Source organism: Hemitrygon akajei, chromosome 4, assembly GCF_048418815.1.
Source record: "Hemitrygon akajei chromosome 4, sHemAka1.3, whole genome shotgun sequence".
In the NCBI taxonomy this organism is placed as follows: domain Eukaryota; kingdom Metazoa; phylum Chordata; class Chondrichthyes; order Myliobatiformes; family Dasyatidae; genus Hemitrygon; species Hemitrygon akajei.
In genome coordinates, this window is record NC_133127.1 from 149388937 (window position 1) to 149412843 (window position 23907).

The 23907-nt window shown below is 43.8% G+C and overlaps 1 protein-coding gene across 2 annotated transcripts in view; it reads left to right on the forward strand.

Annotated features, from left to right (window-relative positions):
- The window catches only part of LOC140726772 (E3 ubiquitin-protein ligase SH3RF3-like), a 328412-nt gene that overhangs the window by 41759 nt on the left and 262746 nt on the right, over nucleotides 1-23907 (forward strand). The window lies entirely within an intron of this gene.

A 23907-nucleotide genomic window follows, 5' to 3' on the forward strand; every position in this document is an offset into this window, starting at 1 on the left:
ATTGAAGGGCTTGGATAGATTGAACATGGAGAGGATGTTTTCTATCATGGGGGAGTCTAAACCAGACGTCACACCTCAGAATAGAAAGAACAGTTATGAGTATTTTCTTAATCCAGAGGATGCTGAATCTGTGGAATTCATTGCCACAGTCAGCTGTGGATGTCAAGTCATTATTGGTTATATTTAAAGAAGAAGTTAATAGATTTTTTATTAGTAAGGGTGTCAGAAGTTATGGAGAGAAGGCAGGAGAATGGGGTTGAGTGGGATAACAAATCAGCCATGAAGGAATAGCGGAGAAGACTCAGTGGGCAAATGGCCTAATTCTGCTGCTATGTCTTGTGATTTTATGAGAGTCATTGTTATTTTGTTGGCATGGCCTGATAGGCATCAGTACATGGCAAGTTCCCATAGAACAAACATAAAAGTTTTGGCAGTGTAGATGCTTTAGGTAGTCAATTACATTAGCTTCTGAATCAGAAGTTGGAGTGTTACTGCAAGACTGAAAGTTCAAAACAATTTCTGGACAGTAGTGATGCTGGGTACCCAGTCAGAGGTGAGCTGTCTCTCCCATCATGGACTTTGTCAATAGCATTCAGAGCTGTTGTGAATCCTGTCTGTAGATTCTGGCCCAATTTATCAAGCATGTCATGAGCAACCCAACATTATAACTTTGACACAGGGAAGGTACATTTCTGATCATCAATTTTAAAATGTGCCAAAAAAAAAAGATCTTTGCTGACCCCAAGAAGACTAAAGATCCCATTAGCTCTCACTCCTTAATCAGGAGTAAATGCAGGTTCTGGGAGATTGCAAAAAAGCCATAAATATTCAAAGCTGAGCAAGAAACAGTATTTCTGCACAGTATTACTGTTGCCAATAGAGGGAAGTTATACAATCTGAATGTTTCTGTTGTTAACATGCCAGGTCAACACACACAAAATGCTGGAGGAACTCAGCATTTTACACACTTCATTTCAGTTTATGCAACAAATTTTAAATTTTTTTTTGGAACAACTCTTCTGTAAATGTTAGAGAGTGATTTGAAGAAGTAAGAAGGTTTGTGGTTTGTAGTCCAGATCACCATTTTCTAAGCAAAAGCAAAGAATAAACTAAATCTATTGCTTTGGTGCTTTATCCCACTACTACTTTAAAATGGAAAATCTCCTTGAAAGAATCACAGCCATGCCTGCCAATTTGATACCAATAACCTTAAAGCATGTTAAAATAGCCTTGGGATCTGAACAGTTCTGTAACTTTTTTGAAGTTTACTTAGATGATTTCATGGTGAGCAATGTTTCTAAGTTTTAGCCGTAATGGGTCAATGGACGGCTGCAAAGTTGGTAATGGGATTTCAGATTAGCTACCTTAATGATCAATAAAAACTAGGAGAAGACTGAGGCTGTTCTGTACAGAAAGAGTATGGGCCACGTATTAAATGTGCAGTGTGTGAATATCATTGTGGTGTTCTCTGAGGCTGACAGAACACTGCGTGCGACCTGCCGCTGCTGCTTTGGCAAGTTGCTGACCTTAATGATACTAGAAGCTGGTGTCTGGAGTGCTGAGAGACATGAAGCTGTTTTTAAAGTGGCTAACATAAGTGATCCTGGCAGAGACATGGTGGAATATTGAAGCTTTGCATGTTATGTCAGAGAAGGAGGAATAGAGAAGATGTCAAGAATTTAAAAGCACAACAAGAGAGTTATTTGGCTTGATCTGTTGACACAGCAGCTTCTCAGTTATTTTTCTCCAGATGACAGGTGCTGTACTAACCTGATATACCATAAAGAGTCCAATGGATGTTATATTATTCCATGAGATTACTTCATATCTTGAAATCTGTTTGATGTGCAGTTTAAGATTCGTGTTTTTAACATTCCTTGTGCCTGAAAATACATTGCATGAGTCTATTTTTAAACTGTTAATCAATCAAAAATCAAATTCGTTTTTAGAGTCAATCATATGCATTTCCTTGTTTTCCGTTATTTCAAAAATTCATCTAGGAACTTCTAGGCATCAGCTGCCTTTATGCCTCAGACAGGGCTTCTGTGCCAAATACACGTGCGGTCTCATTGTTGCCTTTAAAACGGGGTAACATCATCCCCTATGCTTTTTTAATCAAGACTACTTGATGAGAAAAGCTTTTTCCTATGTTTTATTTTGTTGAAAATTTCTTTCCATCTGGAACATACATTTTTTCACCTTTTACTAGATTGTTTGAGCAAGTTACCCAGCCAATGTAATAAATAAGGCCTCATGATTTTGTCCATTTGTTGTGCACAGACCTACTAACTGTATTTCTTGCTGCATAATTGACTGGTATTTGAGTTTGGCATTTCTCTATCATTTAATTTTAAGAGCATTTGACAGCAATATTTGAATGTCGATGAGTACTGTTGGACAATGTACATTTGAAGCTTGCCAGGTTTTTGGAATTTGGGATTGTCAGATTTGTGTAAAGTTAATGACAATGTCCTTATCTTACTTGTTGGTTTAGGTCAAAGTATAAATCATAGAGAAGAATCAATATATATTGTTTCATATATAATATATCATTTTACTAGAATGCGATTTGATGTTGTGGACTAACACCAGTTTTCCTTTGATTTTGCTTCATTCTCCTCTGGTGTGATTTCATTACCCCTCCCCTCACCATCCTCTTTCATGAAATTCACTTGGCTGTTTTTTTTTCTTGATCCTCATCTAGTTCTCTCTCTTTTTCCAATACTTTATTTCTGAAATCACATCCCATAATTTGTTCAGAAGATCCTGCATAGTTTACTTTAACCACATGGGTTTGCTGGTGTGCTCCTGAAAACATATGCAACTTTGCCTGTAACTGAAACCTTTAGAAGCACCAAGTACAATAATCTCTTCTGAGGACAGAAGACTACAGTGTCCATCTTTTAGAGCTGTCACTTTGGTCAGCACACTCTCACTGTTAACAGCCCAGAAAGCTGATGTAGCACACAGTCCCATAAACATTGTCATAACTAATCTCATTCACAATGCCATTTAACACAGAGGTATAGAATGAATGTGGGTCTCAGTTAAAGACATGTTTAAGTCTGTTGAAATCTTACACTAAAAATGACTTTTTTGATTGTTGTTGGTTTTGTAACTGTTTAATTAAAAAACGTATTGGCAATTGAAGTTTACCTAATTTGATTGGCAATCTTGAGTAGAGAGCAGGAAAATTAAGAAAAATAAATGCAGTTTTCAGCTAGATAAGGAGAGGATAAAGTTCCAGTGGAGTATTTAATTTAGAACCAGAAGAGGCATTAAGTTGGCTATAGCGCTGAAATTGTTCAGTTCACTCCAATGTTGACTTAATTTATCTTGTACCCATTACTTCATGTATTCTTATTAAAATAAGAGAACATTGAAAGCCGCATCTAGGTGAAGTTTCTCAAAAGATGCACCTACTTCAGTACAAGAGATTGCACCAGAACAGAGAGAATTGCCTTTTTGTTTAATAGGTCCAGATCTTTTAAAGCTCTATCTTACAGTATATCACTGCACACCAAATTGATATTAATATTATGTAATTAAATAGAAAGGGTACTCAAATACTGGAGAGAATTATTCAATCATCTATTTTATAGCAAAGTATCAAGCTATTTGTAATATGATTATATTGGAGTCAGTAGAATGAATGAATAGCATAATCAAATGTTAATGTTTTCCATTTGAATCATTCACTATCGATTGATTTTAAATTGTAGAGAAGGTGGGTATTAAGTCATATTGTTGGAGAAAGCCAGCGTGGTTCAAATTGTAATTCTAATGAATACTGTTAGATTTGCTCTTTTGTGTGTAGCTACTGGAGGTGCCTCTTCTGGATATATCACTCCACTCTTCAAGAAAGGAGAGAGGCAGAAGAAAGGAAATTATAGGCCAGTTAGTTTGACCTCGGTGGTTGGGAAAATGTTGGAATTGATTATTAAGGATGAGGTTTCAGGGTACATGGAAGCACATGATAAAATAGGCCTTAGTCAGCATGGTTTCCTCAAGGGAAAATCTTGCCTGACTAATCTGTTGCAATTCTTTGAAGAAATAAAAATCAGGATAGACAAAGGTCAATTGGTTGATGTTGTGTACTTGGATTTTTCAGATGGCCTTTGACAAGGTGCCACACATGATGCTGGTATTACAGGAAAGATTCGAGCATGGATAAAGCAGTGGCTGGCTGGCAGGAGGCAAAGAGTGGGAGTAAAGGCAGCCTTTTCTGGTTGGCTGTTGGTGACTAATGGTGTTCCACAGGGGTCTATATTGGGACGGATACTTTTTAGGTTGTATGTCAATGATTTGGATGATGGAATTGATGGCTTTGTTGAAAAGTGCAGGTGATATGGAGATAGGTAGTGGGGCAGGTAGTTTTGATGAAGTAGAGAGGCTACAGAAGGACATAGATTGGAAAAATGGACAAAGAAGTGGCAGATGGAATACAGTGTTGGGAATTGTATGGTCATGCACTTTGGTAGAAGAAATGAAAGGGTTGACTATTTTCTAAATGGAGAGAAAATACAAAACACTGAGGCACAAAGGGACTTGGGAGTCCCTGTGCAGGATTCCTAAAAGGTTAATTTGCAGGTTGAATTTGTGGTGAGGAAGGCATATGCAATGTTAGCATTCACTTCAAGAGGACTAGAATATAAAAGCAAGGATATAATGTTGAGACATTATAAAGCACTTGTGAGGCCTTCCTTGGAGTATTGCAATCAGGTTTGGACATTTATCTTAGAAAGGATGTGCTAAAACTGGAGAAGGTTCAAAGAAGGTTTACGAAAATGATTCCAGGATTGAATAGCTTGTCATATGAAGAGTTTTTGATGGCTCTAGGCCTGTATTCACTAGAATTCAGAAGAATGGGGGGAGGGGGGGGTGACCTCATTGAAACCTATCGAATGGTGAAAGGCCTTGATAGAGTGGGTGTGGAGAGGATGTTTCCTATGGTGGGAGAGACTAAGACCGGAGGACACAGCCTCAGAATATAGGGGGGTCCTTTTAGAAGGGAGATGAGGAATTTCTTCAGCCAGAGAGTGGAGAATCTGTGGAGTTCTTTGTCACAGGCAGCTGTGGAGGCCAAGTCTTTATGTCTATTTAATGCAGACATTGATAGATTCTTGATTGGTCAAGGCATGAAGGGGTATGGGGAGAAGTCAGGTGATTGAAGCTGAGGGGAAAATTGGATCAGCCATGATGAAATGGCAGAGCAGACTCTATGAGCCAAATGGCCTAATTCTGCTCCTATGTTTATGGAAAGGTATTCTTGCTCTATCTACTTGAGCACAATGCAGAAGGTAATATCTGAGATCAGGAGCCCTACAGAACCACAGATAACATGAACTTCTATGTCTTACATTATTTCAGAAATTCAACCAGGAATCTTTGGGAATGAGCCACCTTTTTATCTCATAAAACACTACATCATATCATTAAACTCGTTTTTGAGGTCCTTGCCCGTGGCCACGAAAACATTACCTATCTTAGAGTGCTAAAACTGTACAGCAGACAGAAATCGGTCGTTCAGTCCAAGTTGTCCATGCTTACCAAGTTGCCTAATTGAGCTAATCCCCTTTCGCCTGCATTTGGCCTACGTCCCTCTAAACCTTCCCTGTTCACGCATATGTCCAAATGCCTTTTAAATGTTATAACTGTACGCCCTTCTACTTTCCCAGGCAGCTTCTTCTATGTAGACCACTATCTGCATGGAAAACGTTGCCACTCAGCTCCTTTAGGATATTTTGTCTATTAATTACAGCCCATGCCCTGGTTTTGGTCGCCTCTGCCGTGGGGAAGAGTCTATGTTATTCCCCTTATCGATGCCCCTTATGTTTGTATAAACCTCTATAAAACTTTAATAAACCTCAACCTCATACACGTCAGTGGAAAACATGTCCTACCTTAATTAGGCTCTTAAAATAACTCCAACCCTCCAGTCTTAGCAACATCCTAGTAAATCTTTTCTGTTCCCTTTCCAGTTAAATGACATTCTTCTTATCGTAGAGTAAGCACAACAGTGCTCCAGATGTGTCCTATCATTTACTGTGCAAGTCCTGCTCTGGTTTGTCTAACCACAAGCCTCCATCTTGTTTTTAATTGAATTAAATTCTATCTGATATTTGTCAGCCCACTGGCCCAGTTCATCATGATTCATTATTCGCTGTCCTCTATATCAGCAGTTCTAGTGTCATCTGTAAACTTACTAACCGTGCCACCTATATTGTCATCCAGCTGGTTAATATAAATGCCAGTAGACTCAGCACCAGTTTCTGTCACACATCACTGTTCACAGGCCCCAGATTGAAAATTAACCTTCTGCCAACAACCTGTCTCCTATCATCAAGGCAATTTTGTTTCCAAGTTTGTCTGAATCCCATGTGATCTAACGCTCTGGACTAACCTACCATGTGGTATCTTGTCAAAGGCCTCACTGAAGTCCATATAGACAAATTTTACTGTGCGGCTCTCTTTCATTTACTTGGTTACCTCTTCAAAATCTTAATTAAATTCATGTGATGTGAGTTGCTATGCACAAAGCCATGCCACCTGTCCAAAATAGGTCCTTGTCTTTCCAAATGCACGTAGGTTCTCCATCTCAGAATCTCCTCCAATAACTTGCCCACCACTGATGTTAGGCTCACTGGTCTGTATTTCCTTACAACCTTTATTCTTTTCAACCCCAGCATTAGCCACCCTCCAGTCTTCTGACACTTAATGTGTGGCTATCAGTGATATAAATATCTCCACAGGGGGCCCCACAGCAGTTTCCCCACAATGTCCAAGAATGCACTGTAGACTCAGGATATAGTTATCTTTCTAAGGCCCCCCAGCATCTCCAGTAATGTGGCCCCTCACCATCGAACAGCCTCTTGAAGACTCCCTTTCAATGAATCGGAAACAGCTTCTTCCCTTCTGCCTTCAGATTTCTGAGCAGTTCACACTACCTACGGTAATTGTTCCTTTTTTTGAACTTTTTGTTGTAATTTAGAGTTATTTTTATGTCTTTGCACGGTTCTGCTGCTGAAATAATAAAAAAACAGATTTTATGTAAGTCAACAGTGACTTGGATTCTTCTATTGCTCTTCCTCGAGTTCCTTAGCATCCATGTCTTTCTGCAAAGCAGCCATAGCTGAGAAGTATTTGTTTAGAATCTCTCAATGACTCCACACATAGATGGCAAGGTTGATCTTTATGCTGCTCATTTCTCTCCCTGGTTACTCTTTCACCCTAAATACTCTTGTCGAGTCTCTTTGGATTTTCCTTTACGTTATCCATTAAAACTGTTTCACGACCCCTTTTTGTCCTCCTGATCTCCCTCATCCCCTTTAAACCTCAAGGGACTCATTCGCTTGATACCAGCTACCTATAGTTGACACACTTCTCTCTTTTCCAGGGCTTTAATATCTGCTGTCATACAGAGATCTCTACTCCTGTCAGCCTTTTCTTTTACTTCAAAATTAACATGCTGGCCCTAAACTCTTGCTATGTCCTTCCACTTGTCAGATGTCCCTTTATCAATCCCACCCCCACCTCCACCAGCTTTTGAAATTGCTAAAAATTTAAGGGCTGTTCATCAACAATTTGCAGTGAATATGTGTACCAGATGTTAGATCTCGGCACAGACCTTCCTTATGAGTCACTTGTAGAGTGGACATCATAAAGCAGGTTGGCAGGATTGTAATTGGGTGCCTCTGCACCGTGATAATAGATAGCATGCTCATTCCACAAAGTGCTGTATAATTGAAATATTTATTTAGCTATTTTTTTGTTTATAGTAAATCCTTTCTTTATGGTCACAGTTCCAATTGGATAAGAGAAATGAAGATAGCAGGTAGAGTACTGTAAATAAGTATGACTATTGCTTCAATTTGTTTTGGCTCTTCTTCCTTGTTCTAAACTTTTTTTTCCATCATTCTACCTCTAGTATTTCCTGTCACAATCTTCAATACTAGATACACAGTATATCAACTTCTAAAACACCTTTGTCTCTTCTTTCCTTGACATTTAAGAACTATTTCAGTAGAATGCTTTGAAAATGAAAATGAGGAAAAGTTGCCCCTTTTTTTGCACATAACTAAAATAAAATGCCTACTCCACTGAGCTTTAGTAATGCAGGTATTCACCTCTTTTCACATTTCCCTTCATGCATTTCTCATACTACCACTGTTAATGAAGATATACCAATGAGCTGACGATTTAATGGGATGCTATGCTGGCATTACAAACCTTTATGTTACATGTCAAGTGACTACCACTGTAATATTCATGCTTATGGCTGTAAACAAAAGCTTCCTTCAAGTTACTGTCAGTTAATAGAAACATCCCCATTCTCTGTTCCTGCACCATTTGAAAAAAGAATGATATATATCTTTTAAACTAACATTCAATATGCAGCATGAATTGAATGGGTACAATGGGTGAGATTGATCAAAATTCTGAAAATTCCTAAATGTATGCGATGCATTTTAGGAAGTTGAAGCAAGCCAGGATATACACAGTGAATGGCAGTGTCTCAGGGATGCTACTGATCAGTGAGGCCATGGGGAACAAGTACATAGTTTCCTGAAAGTGGCAACACAGATAAACAGAATGGTGGTGAAGGTGTATGGTGTGCTCTCCTATAGAAAGAATGTGATTGAGCTGAAAAGGCTGCAGAAAAGTTTCGCGGGAATTTTGCTTGGACTCAGGCCGAGTTATAAGGAGTGAATGGATAGGCTGGGTCTTTTTTTCCCTGGAGTTAAGGAGGCTAAGGGATGACCACATAGTTTTATAAAATCATGAGAGGCATAGATAGGTAGATGCTCGGTTACTTTCCCAGCATAGGGGAATCTAAAGCCAGAGAGCATAATTTAAGAAGAGAGGGAAAAGATTTATAGTGGGTGTGATAGAGAATTTTTTTTCATGAAAAGGGTGATGACAGAGGAGGTGACAGAGGTAGTACAATAACAATGACTAAAATACAGTTGGATAGGTGGGCAAATTGGTTGGCAATGATGGCCATAGAAGGGCATCTTGGTTGGCATCCATAAACACTGGACAACAAGGAATTTGCTTCCTGAATATTTTTGGGCGTACCTTACGGATTTTGGGCTGCTGATCAAGAAAATCATTATGACATTTCCCTATCACTTAACATTTTCTTGAATTTGTTTATAATTGTTATTTTAATTAATAATTCAAGTTAATTAAAATATTGCCCACAATATAAGCTGAAGAGTTTTCTATCTTGTCCAAGCATACCTGGGCATTCCTAGGCAGGGTGGATACTGCATGCAGGACAGGTTTTAGAAAAACAGGACATGGGGTTTAGAGGAGGTAGACAAAGATGCCATGATGCACAAGCCAGAAATGGAACTGATATTGATACAGATTTTGAACCCATTATGTTGAGTGAGCCTAATCTGATAACTCAGTCTGAGTTAAATGACCTAGTCAGAGACTTGGGTTTGACAAAGGCAAAAACAGAATTACTGGGTTCAAGACTGCAACGATGGAATCTGCTATCACCAGGCACACAGATTTTTGTGAAGGATTTCGATATTTGAGACAGATGTTTCCCAGGATAACTGATGCCAAGATTGAGGAAGGCATCTTTACTGGTCCGTAAATTAAACTGGTCATCAATGACAGGCAATTTGAAGAGCTTCTAGTGGGACTAGAGAAAATCACCTGGAAGGCATTCAAGGATGTTGTTGAAAATTTTCTTGGGAACTACAGAGCACCAAACTACATGCCACTGGTTGACAACATGCTTCAAGCTTGCAAAACCATGAAGTACAACATGTCACTAAAGGTTCATTTTTTGAATTCCCATTTAGGCTTTTTCCTGCAAATCTTGGCACTGTTACTGATAAGCAAGGTGAAAGGTTTCACCAGGACATTGCAGTCAAGGAGAAGCGGTATCAGGGCAACTGGAATCCATCAATCTGGCTGATTATTGTTGGACACTTCAGTGAGAAGCCTCAGACACTGAGTACAAATGAAAATCATCAACAAAACATTTTTAAACTATTGCAAAGCATCAGCACTGCTATGCAAATAAAAGCATTATAGTCAAAGTTTATTTCTTGTTTCTCCAAATTCCTATGTGATACAAGTAGTCTGAAATTATATTTGTGCTCAGCTTCAAGTAGCTAGCCCAAATTTTCGGTAAACTCTGAACTTTGGATCATTTTGCACATTACACAATGAATCAAAATCTAGGCCGATGGGCCAAGAAGCTCCTTAATGAAATCACAGCATTAAATGTCTTTTTATTTAGCATGTTTAATTATCATTTACTGATTTGCAGTATCCGTAAGGGTGGCTGGACCTTGGTTTTATAGAAGTTCCACATAAACTCTTTGCTTTTGTAGTTTTAAAAATCTATTTATGAAACTCAGGATTCCCCTTTTGCATGATTGCATCCTCAATTTTGTTACCTTCTAACATTTCTTTCTTTCCTTTAAACCATTACACTCAGTGGCCACTTTATTAGGTACACCTGTACATCTGCTCGTTAATGCAAATATCTGATCAGCCAATCATGTGGCAATAACTCAGTGCATTAAAGCGTGCAGACACAGTCAAGATGTTCAGACCAAACATCAGATGGGGAAGAAATGTGATCCGGGTGTTGTTGATCATTGAATGATTGTTGGTGCCAGACAGCATGGTTTGATTGTCTTGGAAACTGCTGATCTCCTGCAGTAATAACATTACTTGCTCAGTTTAGTAATTTTTCTGGTTTATAAATTGAATCTCGATAAGAGTGTGCTTTTCCCATTAAATATGCAAGTTTCAATTTATAGACAATCACCATTTAGATTGGTTACTGATTATTTTATTTATTTGGATGTTGAAATTACTAAACAGCATAAGGATCTATTTAAAGTTACTTTCTTACCCTTAATTGATTGTGTTAAACAACTGTTTACTAAATGGTCCCCATTGTCCTTATCTTTGATTGGTAGAATTAATGCTATTAAGATGATTATTTTACCTAAATTTCTGTATTTATTTCAGGCGGTATCAATTTTTATCCCTAAATCTTTTTTTGATATTATTGACTCTAAAATTTCTTCATATATATGGCAGAATAGAAATCCCAGGTTAAGTAAGAAATATTTACAGAAATCAAAAAAGGAAGGCGGTTTGGCTTTGCCGAATCTTAGATTTTATTATTGTGCAATTAATATTTGATATTTAACGTTTTGGACTCGAGTTAGATGAAACTCAATGTCCATGATGGATGAACCTCGAGTGGGAGTCTGTACACTGGCTTCTATTTTAGGAGCTGCACTTCCCTTTGCACTTACTAAATTGAATAAACAAATGATAAATCCAATACTTAAACATACAATATGAATATGGTTTCAATTTTGTAAATGTTTTGGTTTGAATAAATTTATCCTGTCAAGTTCTATTATATCTAATTTTTTCTTCCAACCATCTAGAATTGATCAAGCTTTTCTTTTATGGAAAACAAAAGGAAGAACATGTTTTCGTGATTTATTCATGGATGATTGTCTTTTGAACAGTTGTCTAATAAATATAATTTGCCTAGATCACACTTTTTCAGATATTTAGAGGTTAGAAACTTTCTGAATGCTACTTTACCTACCTTTCCGATATCGCATCAAATTGAAGTTACAGAAATTTTTTTAGGTTTAAACCCCTATCAGAAGAGTTCATTAGCAATTATTTATGATCTGATTACGAAAATACATCTAGGTACATCTGATAAAATTAAGAATGAGTGGGAAAGAGAACTTCAAATATCTTTATCTACAGAGAAATGGGAGAAAATTCTTAAACTAGTAAATACTTCTTCAATGTGAGCCAGACATGCTTTAATACAATTTAAGGTGGTTCATAGGACCCATATGTCCAAGGATAAGTTAGCTCGTTTTTACTGCCATATAAATCCTGTTTGTGATAGATGTAATTCTGAAGTAGCTTCCTTGACACATATGTTCTGGTCTTGTCCCCTTCTAGGAAAATATTGGAAAGATATTTTTGATATTATTTCAGTAGTTCTGCATGTTGATTTACAACCTTACCCTATTACTGCAATTTTTGGACTAACTGTGATAGACTCCAATCATTTATCCTCACCAGCTTGTCGTCTAATTGCATTTGTTACATTAATAGCCAAAAGATCCATTTTACTTAAATGGAAAGACTCCAACCCCCCCCCCCCCCCACCACATTTCAGTGGTTTTCCCAAACAATAGCATGTTTAAACTTGAAAAAAATTAGGAGCGGTACTGTGGACCCTTCTGTTAAATTTGAAGAAACTTGGAGGCCATTTATTCAATATTTTCATATGATGTAAGCTGACCCTTTCTGAATCCTTTTTAGTATTTTTGTGTTCATGTATAGATAGAGGAATGGAATTAACAACAAATGATAATTTTAACTGATGAAATAAGGCAGCCCAATCTTTCTTTGTTTTTTTTTCAGTTTAGTTTTTTTTAGTTTAGGGTTTTTCTCTTTATAAAATATCTTTTTCATGGTTAGTTACTAAGAGATTGGGAGGCTAGACTTCATTTGTTATGTGGAACCTGTGTTTGTACATGTTAACCATTATTAATGTAATCCCGATCTCTATGTACCATTATCAATATTGCTATATTTATTAATTTGAAACTTAATAAAAAGATTGAAAAAGAAAAGGAAACTGCTGATCTCCTGGGACTTTCATGTTGAATAGTCTCTAGAGTTAACAGAAAATGGTGCAAGAAACAAAAATCATCCAGTGAGCAGTGGTTCTGTGGGTGAAAACACCTTGTTAATGAGAGAGGTCAGAGGAGAATGGCCAGACTGGTTCAAGCTAACAGGAAGGCAACAGTAACTCAAATAATCACACATTACAACCATGGTGTGCAGAAGAGCACCTCTGAACACAACACAAATCTTGAAGCGGATGGGCTGCCGCATCAGAAGACCACAAACATACACTCAATGACCACTTCATTCAACTCAGGAAGTACCTAATAAAGTTGCCACTGAGTATATATTGCCATTTTTAAAATTTTTACTAAATATAATTTTGAACTTGTCTGCATTATATTCCATTTTCATTGTGTTTATTTATTCAGCTGTCAATATCCTCCTCCTCATTTATCATTTATGTTGTTACTACCAAATTTAACTACTATTAGCTTTTCTTGCCCTTTATAATGTTCCAAGTCCAAATATTAACAAGGTTCCTGCTGGATTTATGCCACACTGCTTGTGTGCTGAGCTACCAGCGTAGTAACAATAAGACCGTACACTGACTGTGCATCTAGAAAGGACCTTAGTTTATCCTTGCTGATACCTTTGCCTTCTTCTGTCCTTGCCCAAACTCCACCTCCTGTGAATCCTCAGCGAATAAAGGTGGAGCATGGGACCCTCTCTTGTTATGGAATTGCACTTGAAGTACTCACTTCTCATGGCTGACAAACCTATTTCCTCACAATGTAGAAGGAGGCCATTTAGCCCTTTGGATCTCTGCAGTTCACCGAGCAATTCCATTTCCCCTATCCCCCCCAAAAAAAAAATTCCCTGAAGCCTATGTGGAGAGGTGACAAAAAGGATTCATATGCTGGCTGTTTTAACACAGGAAAGTATTTTGTGTGACAACACTGGGAAACGATGCCAAGCCTCAAGAGAAGATATCAGGAATGACCTTGTGGTGAACTAGATATACCTGTCTGACTGCTCCTGTGGCTCCTCCCAAGACCCTGCTGACTGCCCCTGTGGCTCCTCCCACAGACCCCTGTATAAAGGCGACTGTGGCCTGCTGCTCTCTCTCATTTTCCCAGGATGTAGTTGTTCTTCAGTCAATAAAAGCCGATATCTCACTTCCTAAGTCTCGGCGTGAGTTATTGATGGTGCATCAATTTTATTGACTGAAAGTTACAACATGGAAACCGCTTTACGCCCAGAACGCCTAGACTTGGACCCCCGAGACCCTGGAGCAGCTCTTGCCTTTGAACACTGGCTGGTGTGCTTCCAATCGTACTTAGAGGAGGTTCGTGCCACCGACTCGGCTGTTCGGCACAAACTTCTCCTCTCGAGGGTCGCCCCAAAAGTTTATTCGTTCATCAGGGACATATCCACCTATGAGGAGGCGCTTGCCGCCCTCCAAAGACAGTACCTGCGGCCAGTAAATCCAGTTTATGCACGGCACCGCTTGGCAACACGAAAACAGCGGCCTACGGAGTCGACTGCTGAATTTCTCCGCGAACTACAGGCACTCGCGCGGGCTTGTGACTGCCAAGCGCTCACAGCAGAACAGCATAAGGAACTCTTGGTCCGAGACGCTTTTGTGACTGGGGTCCGGTCAGTGGGTATCCGCCAGCGGCTGCTGGAAAAAGCTGATCTTACCTTACGCTCCGCGATAGAGACGGCCGATACGATAGAGGCTGCGCAGCTGTACGCCGAAGAGGTCCAGCCGCGCGAATCCCCGGTTCCGAGCGAATTCGCCAACGCCGCTGCCAGTCGCGGTATCTCAAACCCCACGAATTCGCCAGGTATGAAACTCTGTTACTTTTGTGGGCTTCTGAAACATGCCAGAAACAGCTGCCCGGCGCGCGAAGCGACTTGTTCCAGCTGTGGGAAGAAGGGCCATTTCGCCAAAGTATGTAAGTCTAAACCGCGCCCGGGGTCGAGCAGCGCTGCTTCTGAGACCTGGGGGCCGCCATTTTGCATGACCGGATGTGGACAACCATCTTTGCCGGCGTCACCAGGCCCCGCCCCCGACACGCCCCGTTCAACGCTGGCTTCCGTGACCCTCGATCAAAGCGCTCCGCACCAGCTTGCAAGGTCGATGATGGACATCCTGGTGGAGGGGCACAGGACTAGCTGCCTGTTTGACACGGGCAGCACTGAGAGTTTTATTGACCCGGCCACAGTGAAACGCTGCGGACTCGTGACACGGCCGGTACGTCAGAAGATCACCTTGGCTTCAGGGTCGCATTCCACAGACATCCGGGTGGGTTGTGTAGCGACATTGGTGGTGCAGGGCACAGAATATCGGAACTTTGCGTTCCTGGTCATGCCTCGGCTGTGCGCACCTGTGCTATTGGGGCTGGACTTCCAGAGCCATCTCGAAAGTGTGACTATGGCATATGACGGGCCCCACCCACCACTCACTGTCAGGAATCCTCAGTTTGGTGGGACTTCGCCATATACTCCGTTACCACACGCACATACACCCCGAACCCCACATCCCGCCCAGCACCATGCCGATAGCTGTGCTGCTGACACTATTTGCAACCTCTCCACCCTCAAGATCCCTCCCCCATTGCTGTTCACCAACCTGACCCCCGACTGTAAACCTGTGGCAACTAAAAGTAGGAGGTACAGTGCGGGGGACAGGGCCTTTATTCATTCAGAGGTGCAGCGCCTGCTCAGGGAGGGGATCATTGAGCCAAGCACAAGCCCTTGGCGGTCCCAGGTGGTCGTTGTTCGGACTGGGCAGAAAAATAGGATGGTTGTGGACTACAGCCAGACCATCAATAGATTCACGCAGCTTGACGCGTACCCCCTACCCCGCATCGCGGATATGGTCAACCAGATAGCTCAGTACAAGGTGTACTCAACAATTGATCTGAAATCCGCTTATCACCAGCTCCCCATCCGCCCAGAGGACCGCCCCTACACCGCCTTCGAGGCGGGTGGCAGGCTCTATCACTTTCTGCGCGTCCCATTTGGTGTCACAAATGGGGTCTCAGTCTTCCAGAGGGAGATGGACCGGATGGTGGACCAGTACAAACTGACGGCCACATTTCCTTATCTAGATAACATCACCATCTGTGGTCGCGACTGGTCGGACCATGACGCCAACCTCCAACGTTTTTTCCAGGTGGCCGATGCTTTGAACCTCACTTATAATAAGGACAAGTGTGTGTTCAGAACCACACGACTCGCTATCCTTGGGTATGTCGTGGAGAACGGGGTCATTGGCCCTGACCCCGACCGTATGCGCCCCCTGTTAGAACTCCCTCTTCCCACTACTCTCAAGGCCCTCCGGCGGTGCCTGGGTTTTTTTTCCTATTTCGCCCAATGGGTTCCCCATTACGCAGACAAGGCCCGCCCCCTGGTCAAGTCTACCACCTTTCCCCTCTCTGCCGAGGCCCGCGCGGCCTTCAGCTGCATTAAAGGGGACATTGCCAAAGCAACAATGCATGCGGTAGACGAGACCATTCCCTTCCAAGTAGAGAGTGACGCCTCTGACGTCGCGCTGGCTGCTACCCTCAATCAGGAAGGCAGGCCAGTGGCGTTTTTTTCTCGTACCCTTCAAGGCTCTGAACTTGGGCACTCCACGGTGGAGAAAGAAGCCCAAGCCATAGTGGAAGCTATTCGGCACTGGAGGCACTATCTCGCCGGCAGAAGGTTCACCTTGCTGACCGACCAGCGCTCGGTTGCGTTCATGTTCAGCAGCCAACAGCGGGGCAAAATCAAAAATGATAAAATTTTGCGATGGAGAATAGAACTCTCCACCTATACTTACGATATCCTGTACCGGCCTGGCAGGCTCAATGAACCGTCTGATGCCCTATCCCGGGGACCGTGTACTAGTGCCCAGCTCGACCAGCTTTGAAGTATGCCCTTCATGCCCAACTTTGCCACCCGGGGGTCACCCGGTTTTATCACTTCATTAAAGCCCGGAACCTGCCGTACTCCCTGGAGGACATCAGGACGATGACCAGGGACTGCCAGATCTGCGCTGAGTGCAAACCGCACTTCTACCGTCCTGACACTGCGCAGCTTGTCAAGGCCACCCGCCCTTTTGAGCGACTGAGTATTGACTTTAAGGGCCCCCTTCCCTCCACCGACCGCAATGTCTACTTTCTCAGTATTATTGACGAGTACTCGCGATTCCCCTTTGCCGTTCCCTGCCCCGACACTACTACCACGTCGGTCATAAAAGTCCTGCGCCAGCTCTTCACTCTGTTCGGATATCCCTGCTATGTCCACAGTGATAGAGGGTCCTCCTTTATGAGTGACGAGTTGCGCCGGTTCCTGCTTGCTAGGGGCATAGCTACTAGTCGCACCACGAGTTATAATCCCCGGGGGAATGGCCAGGTGGAGAGGGAGAATGCCACAGTGTGGAAGGCCATACTTTTAGCCCTTAAGTCACAAGGGTTGCCGGTCTCTCGATGGCAGGAGGTCCTCCCCGAGGCACTCCACTCTATCCCCTCCCTGTTATGTACGTCCACTAATGCCACCCCTCACGAACGCTTATTCTCTTTTCCCAGGAAGTCTGTCACTGGGACCACCCTGCCAATTTGGCTGACGTCCCCGGGGCCAGTGCTGCTACGTAAACATGCGAGGAGTAATAAGTACTCACCACTGGTCGAGAAGGTTCACCTCCTGCATGCTAATCCCCAGTATGCCTACGTGGTCTTGCCTGATGGGCGGGAGGACACGGTCTCTGTCCGCGACCTGGCGCCCGCCGGAGCAGCAGACCACTACCCCGAGCACTCCACGGTAACTATGCACCCTGTACCCGAGGTGACTCCGCACGCACCGTGCCCCACACAGACTCCGTATGCGTCTGTTCCAGGGACCTCGCTCACACGCGAGGGATCCCTGACACCTCCTGTTGGGACAGAATTAACCCACTCTCCGCCTCCGGAGCACACACCACCTCCGGCACCTGTGCCGTCATCACCTCCGGCTCCTGTGCAATTGCAGCCGGAGCTACGTAGATCGCAGCGAACGATTCGACCACCTGATCGACTTAACCTGTAAATATGCTTGGGAATTTTTTTTAAACAAAGGGGGGGTGAATGTGGTGAACTAGATATACCTGTCTGACTGCTCCTGTGGCTCCTCCCAAGACCCTGCTGACTGCCCCTGTGGCTCCTCCCACAGACCCCTGTATAAAGGCGACTGTGGCCTGCTGCTCTCTCTCATTTTCCCAGGATGTAGTTGTTCTTCAGTCAATAAAAGCCGATATCTCACTTCCTAAGTCTCGGCGTGAGTTATTGATGGTGCATCAGACCTCCAGGTTGAAAACAGGGTGTCAAAGCGTGTGAGAGAAGCAGTGAGGTCGGGCTGGTATCACCGAGTTTGGAGTTGAGGTAGCTGAAGGCAGTATGTCGATGGCAGCGAAGAATGAACAAAGGAGTAGAGTTGGTGCAGCGGTCTCGAGTTGTATGTCTGACTAGTTAACATTCTCAGTTCATTTTTACCGTGTGAAAGTAACTGTCAGAGATTTCATGCTTTGATTAATAATCCATTAAGCCTGCAGAAAAATTAATGACATGTACTACCCTCATAATAGTGTGAGCTAATCTTAATTGTTAACAATGTAATATATAGGCCTGTATTTACTGTCATTGTTCATTATTTGTTTGTTTATTATTTAGTGATACAGCGAGGAGTCTGCCCTTTGTGCCACACTGCCCCAGCAACCCCACAACCCCAATTAACTCCAACCTAATTATGGGGCAATTTACAATGACCAGTTAATCTACCCAGTAGCTTTTGGACTGTGGGGGGATACGGGGGGTACCCAGGAAAACCCACACATTCCACGGGGAGGACATACAGAAACTCCTTACAGAATGACGCTGGAATTGAACTCTGAACTCCTGAATACCTCCAGTTGTAAAAGCGTTGCACTAACTGCTTTGTTACTGTGGTGCCTGGTATTTGACTACTCCTTGCTTTTCATCAAATTACCAAGTATTGTTTAACTAAATATATAGTCATGGAAAATTGAACAAAACAGATTAAGAATCATATTGCTATTTGAATCATACTGTACACAAATAAGACTGTTCTTGCTGTGTTATGTTCAGTGTAATTATGCAAAGTGATATGAAATTATTGTATTCTAAGTCATGCTACAAATGCATTAAAATATTAGTTTCCTTAATAGAGCCTGGTCAAGAAATGTAGCATAATGGGGCATTTAATAAGAACTTAGGAAGAGAAAACTATTCACAGTAATGATCAAATAGAACGGATGCAGCCAGGAAAGCCAATTTTACCCCGGATGAATCTGCTAACTTTGCATCCTTGAAAAATCTCACCTACTTTGTTTTGACAAATTATATCTAAACTCATGTTGTCTTTATTTGCTGACACTTTATTCAACCTTGTAGGAACACGACACAGGAGAGCCATTTAATGTTTGAAGGTGTTCTGCCGTGTGATAAGATTGCTGCTGACCTGTGATAACTGCAGGCAGTAAAGGTCCAGTAATGCTCTGGCTGACTGCTGAGTGGTTCAGCATCTGCTCATCGGGTGTTGTTTCCAGAGCTTCCCCCAGCACACCAGGTCCGCAGATTCCGAGCTCCCCCCAGCACACCAGGTCCGCAGATTCCGAGCTCCCCCCAGCACACCAGGTCCGCAGATTCCGAGCTCCCCCCAGCACACCAGGTCCGCAGATTCCAGAGCTCCCCCCAGCACACCAGGTCCGCAGATTCCAGAGCTCCCCCCAGCACACCAGGTCCGCAGATTCCGAGCTCCCCCCAGCACACCAGGTCCGCAGATTCCAGAGCTCCCCCCAGCACACCAGGTCCGCAGATTCCAGAGCTCCCCCCAGCACACCAGGTCCGCAGATTCCAAGCTCCCCCCAGCACACCAGGTCCGCAGATTCCGAGCTCCCCCCAGCACACCAGGTCCGCAGATTCCGAGCTCCCCCCAGCACACCAGGTCCGCAGATTCCGAGCTCCCCCCAGCACACCAGGTCCGCAGATTCTGAGCTCCCCCCAGCACACCAGGTCCGCAGATGCCAGAGCTCCCCCCAGCACACCAGGTCCGCAGATTCCGAGCTCCCCCCAGCACACCAGGTCCGCAGATTCCGAGCTCCCCCCAGCACACCAGGTCCGCAGATTCCGAGCTCCCTCCAGCACACCAGGTCCGCAGATTCCAGAGCTCCCCCCGGCACACCAGGTCCGCAGATTCCGAGCTCCCCCCGGCACACCAGGTCCGCAGATTCCGAGCTCCCCCCGGCACACCAGGTCCGCAGATTCCGAGCTCCCCCCGGCACACCAGGTCCGCAGATTCCGAGCTCCCCACGGCACACCAGGTCCGCAGATTCCGAGCTCCCCCCAGCACACCAGGTCCGCAGATTCCAGAGCTCCCCCCAGCACACCAGGTCAGCAGATTCCGAGCTCCCCCCAGCACACCAGGTCCGCAGATTCCAGAGCTCCCCCCAGCACACCAGGTCCGCAGGTTCCGAGCTCCCCCCAGCACACCAGGTCCGCAGGTTCCGAGCTCCCCCCAGCACACCAGGTCCGCAGATTCCAGAGCTCCCCCCAGCACACCAGGTCCGCAGATTCCGAGCTCCCCCCAGCACACCAGGTCCGCAGATTCCAGAGCTCCCCCCAGCACACCAGGTCCGCAGATTCCGAGCTCCCCCCAGCACACCAGGTCCGCAGATTCCAGAGCTCCCCCCAGCACACCAGGTCCGCAGATTCCGAGCTCCCCCCAGCACACCAGGTCCGCAGATTCCGAGCTCCCCCCAGCACACCAGGTCCGCAGATTCCGAGCTCCCCCCAGCACACCAGGTCCGCAGATTCCAGAGCTCCCCCCAGCACACCAGGTCCGCAGATTCCGAGCTCCCCCCAGCACACCAGGTCCACAGATTCCGAGCTCCCCCCGGCACACCAGGTCCGCAGATTCCGAGCTCCCTCCCGTGAAACCTACTGACTACACTGAAAGATTGATTACACTTCTTCATAAAAACCAAAAAGGCAGAATTGTTCTGGAGTGTTAATTGGAAAATCTCTGGTTCATCATCTCCTTCCTTTTCCACCATGTTGCTTAACACCTTTTTTTATGAAAAAATGATCCTATTTAGATTTTAAATTAGCTTATTGACCTACAAATTGTTGTCAATTGATATTTCATATCTCTGGTTATGATTCTAATTTTCTGACTATGCCCCTCTCTAGTTGGAAATTCTCTGACGTACTCTGACTGCTCCTTGGAAATGGTGGGCTGAATAGTCCTGGTTGCAAGACCGTTTACCAGGGATCTTACTATGCCATGATATAGATGGCGGACTGGCGATTCTCCTGCAAGATGTGCTCTGTTTGTTAGCCTTGGGCACTGAGTTGCAGTGGAGAGTCCTGCAGGGCTGCTTGATGTCAGATATATCGAGGTCATGCTAAAGCCAGTGGAGGGCTGAGCTTTGGACAGATAATTCTCCACGAGCATCAACCAGGCCAATAATTCTTGCACATAGCTTGCATCCACCTATGTGTATTTCCAACTCTGAAACGGATTTTTAAGACAAACGATTGATCCTGTTGTCCCCTATAAGACCTCAAGCAGGCTCTGGATTAAGTAAAGAGACTAACTGCAGCATGAATCCACGTGATTGTTTAGAGTGTTGCTCTGAACTACATATACCTGTCTGGACACGCCCCCTGCTGACTGCTCCTGTGGCTCCTCCCACAGACCCCGGTATAAAGGTGATGGAGGTCTGAGCCCGGCCTCTCTGTCTCCAGGATGTAGTACAGTGGTCACTCACTGCTTGTTCCTTCTTCCAGTCAATAAAATTGATGCACCATCAATAACTCACTCTGAGACGTAAAGGCGAGATATCGGCTTTTATTGACTGGAAGAAGGAACAAGCAGTGAGTGACCACTATACTACATCCTGGAGGCAGAGAGGCCGGGCTCAGACCTCCATCACCTTTATACAGGGGTCTGTGGGAGGAGCCACAGGAGCAGTCATCAGGGGGCGTGTCCTAACCCTAACCCTAATGGACAGGTGGAGAGGGAGAATGCCACAGTGTGGAAGGCCACACTTTTAGCCCTTAAGTCAAAAGGGTTGCCGGTCTCTCGATGGCAGGAGGTCCTCCCTGAGGCACTCCACTCTATCCGCTCCCTGTTATGTACGTCCACCAATGCCACCCCTCACGAGCGCCTATTCTCTTTTCCCAGGAAGTCTGTCACTGGGACCACCCTACCAGTTTGGCTGACGTCCCCAGGGCCAGTGCTGCTCCGGAAACATGTGAGGAGTAATAAATACTCCCCGCTGGTCGAGAGGGTTCACCTTCTACATGCGAACCCCCGGTATGCTTACGTGGTCTTACCTGATGGGCGGGAGGACACGGTCTCCGTCTGCGACCTGGCGCCCGCAGGAGCAGCAGACCACTACCCCAAACACTCCACGGTAACTAAGAACCCTGTACCCGAGGTGACACCGCGCACACCAAGCTCTACACTGACCCCTCACGACACTCCTATACCGGGCGCCTCACACACGCATATACCAGGCGCCTCGCACATGCGTGAGGGATCACTGACGCCTAGTGGGCTGACACCTCCAGTCAGGCCGGAACCAGCACAACCACCGTCTCCGGTGCAATCACCACCACCGGCACCTCCGCAATCACAGCCGGTGCTACGTAGATCGCAGCGACAGATTCGACCACCTGATAGACTTAACCTGTAAATATACTTGTAAGAAACTTCGCCACATGGGGACTCTTTTTAAAACAAAGGGGGGGTGAATGTGGTGAACTACATATACCTGTCTGGACACGCCCCCTGATGACTGCTCCTGTGGCTCCTCCCACAGACCCCGGTATAAAGGTGATGGAGGTCTGAGCCCGGCCTCTCTGTCTCCAGGATGTAGTACAGTGGTCACTCACTGCTTGTTCCTTCTTCCAGTCAATAAAAGCCGATATCTCGCCTTTACGTCTCAGAGTGAGTTATTGATGGTGCATCAGAGACTAACTGCAGCATGAATCCACGTGATTGTTTAGAGTGTTGCTCATCTCGGGAGCGTGTAGCAAAAGGTTTACATTGTTAGAGAATGGGCTTCTTTCAGGTCAGAGCATATTCTCTTGCAGAGTGGAGGGGAATTTGCAGAAAGGTCACTAGTGCTTAATTGTCACATGGAAGAATTGTTGGTACGCTCTGACTAAAATCAAATCTATTTTGGAACTTTATATGTAGAAACTTAAAGTAGAAATTCTCACAAGTAATTTCTCCAGAAAATTAGATGGGTAGTGGTAGGGTGAAGTTAATGATGTAGGTGTTTGTGAAGGGGTTGGGTGCTTATCAGTCATTGCAAGGGAATTTCAATTAAATAATAAATTCTGACTCTTCCATGAAAGTGATGCAACTTTTTTTCTATGAATTACAAAACAAACTTCAAGAGCTCAGAATGAACAGTCATTTTGGCAGTTGCTGCAGAAAATCTCTTAACATATTTTAATTTGAAAAATGATAAAGCTTTTTAGCTATAGTGAGGAGTTGAATGTTGAGCAGTTGTGATGGTGTACTATATGGTGAGTAATACTTTATTTCTGAAAGAAATGTGTAATTCCTTATTGAAGTACAGAAATCCAAATCTGATATTTCTCATGACAGTAGCATTTTCCACTTTATTCATTGTCCCAAATTCACAAAGATGTATTGCATTTCCAGTTTCATGAGCCTGTTGATTGTTTCATTCCACTTTGACCTGCAGCCATGTTAACTATGGTAATAGTTTTTCCAACACTAATGTACCTCAACTTTGGAATTTCATTTAAAAAATCACTCTTTACTACTTCTTCCCCATTTTTATATTAACGACATGTTCAAAAGTAAATGGGTTACCTTCCATATTTTGTGGTATTTCTGTCACTCCACCTCTGCATGCCTGATAACTTGTGGATGAGCCAGAATTGCTTCCAATTGATTTTTGATTTTTGAGCCGCTCAAGAGTCTTTCCACTGACTTCTTTACTCTTCTGGACCACTGCATTAAACTGATAGAGATCTCTTGCCCATTATGAACACTGTTAAATTAATGCGAGTCAAACGTTATCCTATCTGCATTATTACAAAATTATCTTTGCCTTTTCTTCTGGCTCTAGCCTTTGTGCATCTACTGTATGCTGCACTATTTAGAATCTTCAATGATCTTAAATACTCTATAATTCCATCTCTCAACCTCTATCCCATTCATTTT